Here is a 7333-nt window from a genome sequence, read left to right as displayed (position 1 = left end):
AGGGAATATTACTACAGTGGAGAGGATGACTGCTTTGGAATAATCACATATATGCAAATTTCCTGTTGTTTGTAAGACAGAACACATCTTGATCAAATTCAAATCCAAGGCCGAAGGCTCAATCTCCAGGCTAGTAGCCATCTGGAGCCCGGCTTGGAGCTCGATCTCCCTCTTGACAATTGTAGTTCCACCATCGAGCAGCGTAGCGTGCGGTGGACTCGGCCTTCGGAGAGCAGCGACGACGATGGTGGCCTCGGCCTCTCCGGTGCGCGGCGGCGGCTTAGTGTACTTTTCTTTTTATTCAATTTCTGGGGTGAATTAATGCGATGTTCCTGTGATGATTTTGTGATCGGGATCAGTTGGAGGAGCGGTGGTGGCCATTAACGGAGCCGATGTTCTACACAACCAACCAGTAATGTTTCAGAGAATCAGTTACAATTCTGAACTGAACATTCTTCAACATGTTTGATTATCAATCAAGCAGAAAAGTTAGAATGGAGAACCTGAACCTCAACATGGACAAAACTGACATCCCCCGTAGTAGAGTCGTCATTGTCGATGGTCTCGATGGGATCCGCAGCTTGTTAATCCTGCTGAGTCGTCGTCGTTGTCGATGGTCTCGATGCTCCTCTACCTAAAAAATCGAAGTTTCACTAGTCCACTCTGAATGTTCTAGGCTAGGTTCAGCTACCAGTTAAAGGATGACTGCTCTCGAGTCTTGAGTATATGCAAATTACAGGTGTAAGTTAAAATGTGAGTCTCGCTCGTTTCTTAACACATATGTGAGGGTAAAACTAACAGAATAACAATCATATTTTGTGTTGGTCGAATCTCGAATGTGACATTCTTTTAGTGCTCTTACTGTGAGATTGATCAGAAATCGATTTCCCTCTCGATGGGGCTGAGTTTATGGTTGCGCACTACTGCACTTGTGCTCATCCATTGATTTTCTCTTCCTTGTAGCCTTCTTCCATGACGCCTGACGAGTTTAGTTATCTTGAACTGCATTATTCCTACCTGATGTCGGACATATTTAACGACCATTATTTTCTATTGATGCTTCCCATTGTTCATAACCCAAGAGGATTTCAATATCTTAGTATTTGTTAGTTGTTGGTTACTATTGTTTATCAACTTCTGATCTCTCTAGTTTAAGAATGCTTAGAAGGTTTCTGCATCTCTACGTTAAGAAAAGAAACTTCAAGAATCACACATGAACTTAAACTTAATTTTAGTTCAGACAAAAACCTAACTTATGCTTCATGTAACAAGTAAAACTGAGAGTGCTCTCTGCTGGTTACCAATTAGTTGTACCAAGAGCAATTCCCACGAAACCCTAGCCGCCACCAGCAGAGCTTGCTGCTGGCTACGACGTACGATTGGATCTTTGAGTAGCCGACGCGGCAGAGTATCAACTGCGCAGGGAGGCAACAACAGCTTAATTTGATTCTGGTTTATCTGGTTTCGCAGCTGAAATTCGATCGACGAAGTCCGCGAGACAAGACCAAACGGTGATCAAGAACAGCGTACATAAACCATGCAAATTAAATCACTTCGCGTGCAGTGGTGGAAACCAGAGATTTTAGTACCATATTGGAAAATTAGGTTGGTTGAGGCCCACATAAAAGAGGAGGGGCTCGTGTTGCTCCCGCCGAGCTCGGTGGTGCGAGCTTTGTAACCCCAGCTGCGGGGGGGCGGGAGTTTGGCAGGTTTCGGCTGTGCCTTGGGGATCGAGGTAGCGATATCTCTCCCCACCGGGGAGCCCCAATCCCTTGGGTGCCTTGCATAGGCAGGCTGCAACGGGAATAACACATCAAACAACCAGCATCCTTGCAGGTTCTCCCGTCCTGCTTTGCGAGGTCCGGTCAAACGGCCCCCACCTGCCAACACTCTCTTTTTTTTTTTTGGTTTATATATTTCTGATAAGGCCCCACCTGCCGCTGCAACAAACGGTGATGTTTGAGAGAAAGAATTATGCGTAAGCTTCTTTACTGAACATGTTTTAAACATATATCAGTATCAATCAAGCAGAAACGTTAGATTGAGAGAGAGAGAGAGAGAGAAAGAGAGAACCAGAACATGAACAGAGGTTTCTCCATGCCATCTACGACTTGTTCATCCTGCTGAGCCATTTTGTTTGAGCGCATGTATTTAGTGCGGTTTATTTGACGGAATAGTGGTTCGGTACTGCGCCATGCATGTGCCATGATTCTATTGTTTCCACTAGCTCCTCCTGACGATGCCAATTCTCAACTGAATATTCGGGCTTCGCAGCTGAAATTACATGAAACGAGATCGATCGATGAAGTCGGCAACAAGACAAAAACGGTGATCACGAACAGGCACACAGCGCGTCAAACATGCAGGGTCACCGGCCGGCCGCGCGCGGCGGATGGCCAGCAGAGAGTCAGCATGTGCACCAGGCACCGGCGTGTCCGCACTCCGCAGACTGCAGTGAATCAATTTTTTTAGTACCACATGGAAAAACTACGTTGCTTGAGACCCATATAAAATAGATGCGCTAGTTTCGGCACTTGCCGAGCCTGGTTGTGCGAGCTTGTCACCTCAGCTGTGGGGGGTAGGAGTTTGGCAGGGATGTTTAGCATCCTCTCCGACTTCATCACAGGAGGGAGGTTGGGTGCAGTCCAGCCCGCCCATAGGCCGGGTTGCCACCGGTAGAAAACCCTTGTTTCTCAATCCAGGTGTCCGGCCGGCCCTGTGCATTGGTGATAACATCAAGGTCTCTCCGGACATACGGGCCTGCCAAACTCCTTTTATTTTTCTTTTTTAAAAAAAGAAAATTATACACCACAGGATTTTTGACATCGAAATATCACCATTTACAATCACATCTTGAATTTATGAGTTATTTATCCATAGTATAAATATTACTTCTATGTAAGTATAGATTTTTAAATTTTGATATAGGAGTATGTAAAATTTGTTAACGGTATGGTTTTGAATCATACAATGGAAAAGTGGAGGAATAGAAAAAACAAAGGATTTTGATAGAAATGCAAATGCAAAACTGAAGACAAACGTAGGAAAAACGCAAGGCCCTAAACCAACACATACGTGTGGTTTCACGTGGGATACTCTGGACCGCTCTAACAAATAACCATGCATATATCTACCACCGTTGGGACAGGTTTACTATTCCGGTATGCATAAATCGAGGGTACCAAATTAAATTTCAGGAATTTTGGATATTTTTGAACTGAAAGAAAGAAAATTGAATGAATTAAATTTTGCTAAATTCACAAACAAAAATATAAAAAACATCGGGTGAAATAGTTTCTGAATGGTGGGGTATGATATTTTGGAAATTTTGAACCGAAATTGCGAACCGTCCATGAGGACGTGCATTAATCGTCCCTACTAGAAATCTAAATTTGCCAGAGCGACACTGACATGTAATGGAGAAATTTCAGCCAGCGGGTATGTATGCATGTAAAGACTGGACGCACCATGTACAAATTAATTGATTAATTCTGTCTGAGTCAAGGGGCTAGGATCGAAGGAGGTTTCATGCATGTAAGAACACCAGCTAATCGGTGGAAGCCCTGGTGATTGACTGACTACTGGCCATGACTGGCTTGACAAAATGTAAACGCCCATTGAATAATTGCAGCTTCACTGGAACCTGAACTAGGGTTACTTGACTTGCCCTGCTGATCAAATTTGAGTCTAGACTACGAGCTACTGTGCCCCGTGCCTGCCTAGCTACTTGCCTACTTCAAGTTGCCAGGTTGGTACTCATGTCCTAATCATCAACCTGAACTTGACCAGCAGCTAGCTCGCCATCGTCTTCGCTGTCAACACAAGTTGCATCTAAGAGCCTGTGTTCTCATCAACCGGCTCTTTATATATGTTATGTTCTGCGGCACATATGCAGACTACTCGTATCTATACTTCTTCACTTCTTCTCTACATTCACCCAACACATCCTCCTCTCTTCTCTATGACTCCACTAATCAACATATCTCTCGGCCTTATTCTCGTCTTCCTACACAGCACAACTACAATCTGTGCTACAAATGATGTTCTCAGGGTAGGCCAAGCGCTCACCGTTGGCGACAAGCTGGTGTCAAGAAACGGCAAGTTCACGCTCGGCTTCTTCCAGCCAAGCAACTGTCAGTAAGTCCGGCAACATCATCTCCCCCAATTGGTATGTTGGTATATGGTTCAGTAACATCTTGGATTTTCCTAATGTATGGGTTGCTAATAGGGATAAGCCAGTCACTGAACATCAGCTCAATCTAACACAGCTGAAACTATCTAGAGATGGCAATCTTGTCATCTCGAACAATACCACTGGATCCATACTCTGGTCCACTGACATTGTCAATAGGACATCATCAGCCACCACCATGAACAACACTACTAGTGTTGTCCTTTCGAATGATGGAAACCTTGTGGTAGGAAGCTCATCGGATGTGTTGTGGCAGAGCTTTGACAACCCATCAGATGTTTTGCTTCCTGGAGCCAAGTTTGGGTGGAATAAGCTCACTGGTTTTACTCGCCAGATCATCTCAAAGAAGAACCTGATTGATCTGGGTCTTGGCTTATACCGTGTTGAGCTTGGCAGTAAAGGGGTTTCACTTAGGCGCCGTAACCCCTCTATAGTTTATTGGTCTTGGTCATCGGAAAAATCGACAGATAAGTTTATGCTTATTTCATTACTAAAGCAACTGATAAACATAAACCCACATATTAGAGGTCGGATTGATATCAAACATGTTGATAACAATGAAGAGGAGTACTATACATACACATTGTTGGATGAATCATATTCCATATATGTCGTGTTAGATATATCTGGACAGGTAGAGATAAATATTTGGTCGCAACTCACACAATCTCTGCAAAAGGTATATGCCCAGCCTGCTGATCCCTGCATCGCATTCGGTACCTGTGGGCCTTTCACAATTTGCAACGGTATTTCACGCCCATTTTGTGACTGTATGGAAAGCTTCTCTCGGAAGTCACCTCAGGATTGGGAGCTTGATGATCGAACGGCAGGATGCATGAGAAACACTCAGCTGAATTGTGGTAACATGACAAGTTCGACGGACGTATTCCATGCCATAGCTCGTGTAAGATTGCCCTACAACCCCCAAAGTGTGGACAATGCTACCACTCAGAGCAAATGTGTGGAAGCTTGTCTTAGCCACTGCTCTTGCAATGCCTATTCCTATGAGAGGAGCAGATGCTCTATTTGGCATGGAGATTTGCTTAGTGTAAATATGAATGATGGCATTGATAATAATTCTGAAGATATTCTTTACCTTCGCCTTGCTGCAAAAGATTTGCCAGGTTCGGCAAAAAACAGAACAAAACTAAATGTTGGTGTTGTTACAGCTGCAACCATTACAAGTTTTGGATTGGTAATGCTCATTCTGCTCTTACTGATTTGGAGGAACAAATTCAAGTGTTGCGCTACACCATTATATGGAGGTCAATGTAGTGGTGGTATTGTAGCCTTTAGATACCACGAGCTGTGCCATGCTACTAACAATTTCTCAAAAAAGCTAGGAGGAGGTGGCTTTGGTTCTGTTTTTAAGGGAGTGTTAAATGACTCAACTACTGTGGCAGTGAAAAAGCTTGACGGTGCTAGTCAAGGAGAGAAGCAATTTAGGGCAGAAGTGAGCTCAATCGGATTGATACAGCATATCAACCTAGTTAAACTGATTGGTTTCTGTTGCAAAGGTGATGAGAGGCTGCTTGATGTCCTTCTATTTCAGAGCAGTGAGACTGTCTTAAATTGGACCACTAGATATAACATTGTAATTGGAGTTGCTAGAGGACTATCCTACTTGCATCAGAGTTGTCACAATTGCATCATACATTGTGATATTAAGCCAGAAAACATACTTCTCAATGCATCATTTGTTCCTAAAATTGTAGATTTTGGAATGGCAACATTTGTAGGAAGGGATTTTAGCCGAGTTCTAACAACTTTTAGGGGAACCATAGGATATCTGGCCTTGGAGTGGATTAGTGGCGTTGCTATTACACCAAAAGTTGATGTTTATAGCTTTGGTATGGTATTGTTAGAAATCTTATCAGGAAGGAGGAATACAAGTAGAGTATATATTGCCAATAGTAATCTTGTTTCTTATTTTCCTGTACATGCTATTACCAAGCTTCATGAGGGAGATGTGCGAAGTTTGGTTGACCCAAAGTTACATGGTGATTTTAGTCTTGAAGAGGCTGAAAGAGTTTGCAAAGTTGCATGTTGGTGCATCCAAGACAATGAGTTTGAACGACCGACAATGAAAGAAGTTATTAGGGTTCTTGAAGGACTACAGGAGCTAGATGTGCCTCCGATGCCAAGACTACTTGCAGCAATAACAGAATGCTCCAATGTGTCTCAGTGTGATAGTACGTTCTTAAGTAATTTGTAGTCAATAATAATATTTGTTTCATAAAAGGTTGATGTTTTGACCTGATTGGAAGGAATAAAGGAATGCAATCTTGCAAATGCCAAATTGTGCCGCCACCCTATGTTGTTGCCTCAGCCGTCGGCCTCCCCTCCGGCCATATCTAGGAGAGGGAGGGAGGGGAGGAGAGACTACGGTTGCCACGCCCTCTGCTGCTGCCTCAGTCGCCACCTCCTTTGTTGCCTCAATCTCTGTCCTCCTCACCTCTAGCTAGATCTAGGAGGGGAGGGGAGGGGAGGGGAGGGGAGGGTCACCACCGCCGCCCTCTGCTGTTGCCTTAGTTGTCGCCCTCCTCCCCTTTGGTCAGATCCGGGAGAGGGAGGGAGCGCCGCCACCGCTGCACCCTCTTCCACTGCCGCCACCTTGTGCTGCCGAAGACAAAGAGCTGGGTGAAGGAGAGAGTGAGAGTGAGGGAGAGAGCAGAGAGATGGAGAAGATGAGTAAGGGAAGAGATGGAGAAATGAGTGGAGCCATGGAGAAGAGGGGATCCTCGGTTGTGCGATCTTTTAAGCTCCCATATATTTTTTTTCAAACAGCGCGCTACTGCACTTCTAATAGATCCACGTACAAAAATACAAGCCGCCTGTAAAAACTGATTTTTCAGGCGGGGCTACAGCTATGGCAGCTCTGTTATTTTTCCAATCGGTTTATAGGTTAAAATTTTCAAGACACTTTCTCTTTTAATTTTAGTTTTTTTATTTCTTATTTATCTTTTTAGTTCTAATTTTCATGACACCTTCTCTTTTAATTTTAGTTCTCTTTTTTTATTTTTATTTCTCTTTTTAATTTTAATTTTCATGACACCTTCTCTTCTAATTTTAGTTATATTTAAATTTTAATTTTCAAGACACTTTCTTTTTTTAATTTTAGTTTTGACGACACTAGCCTAA

General features: G+C 43.5%; 1 pseudogene; it reads left to right on the top strand.

The window, feature by feature from the left end:
• The first annotated feature begins 3961 nt into the window (after positions 1 to 3961).
• On the top strand, positions 3962 to 6407 carry LOC127773387 (G-type lectin S-receptor-like serine/threonine-protein kinase At2g19130; annotated as a pseudogene).
• The last annotated feature ends 926 nt before the right edge of the window (positions 6408 to 7333 follow it).

This window comes from Oryza glaberrima, chromosome 5 (genome assembly GCF_000147395.1).
Source record: "Oryza glaberrima chromosome 5, OglaRS2, whole genome shotgun sequence".
NCBI classification, from domain to species: Eukaryota; Viridiplantae; Streptophyta; class Magnoliopsida; order Poales; family Poaceae; genus Oryza; species Oryza glaberrima.
The sequence above is the reverse complement of the archived record's forward strand: the minus strand, read 5'-3'. Positions and strand labels throughout refer to the sequence as shown.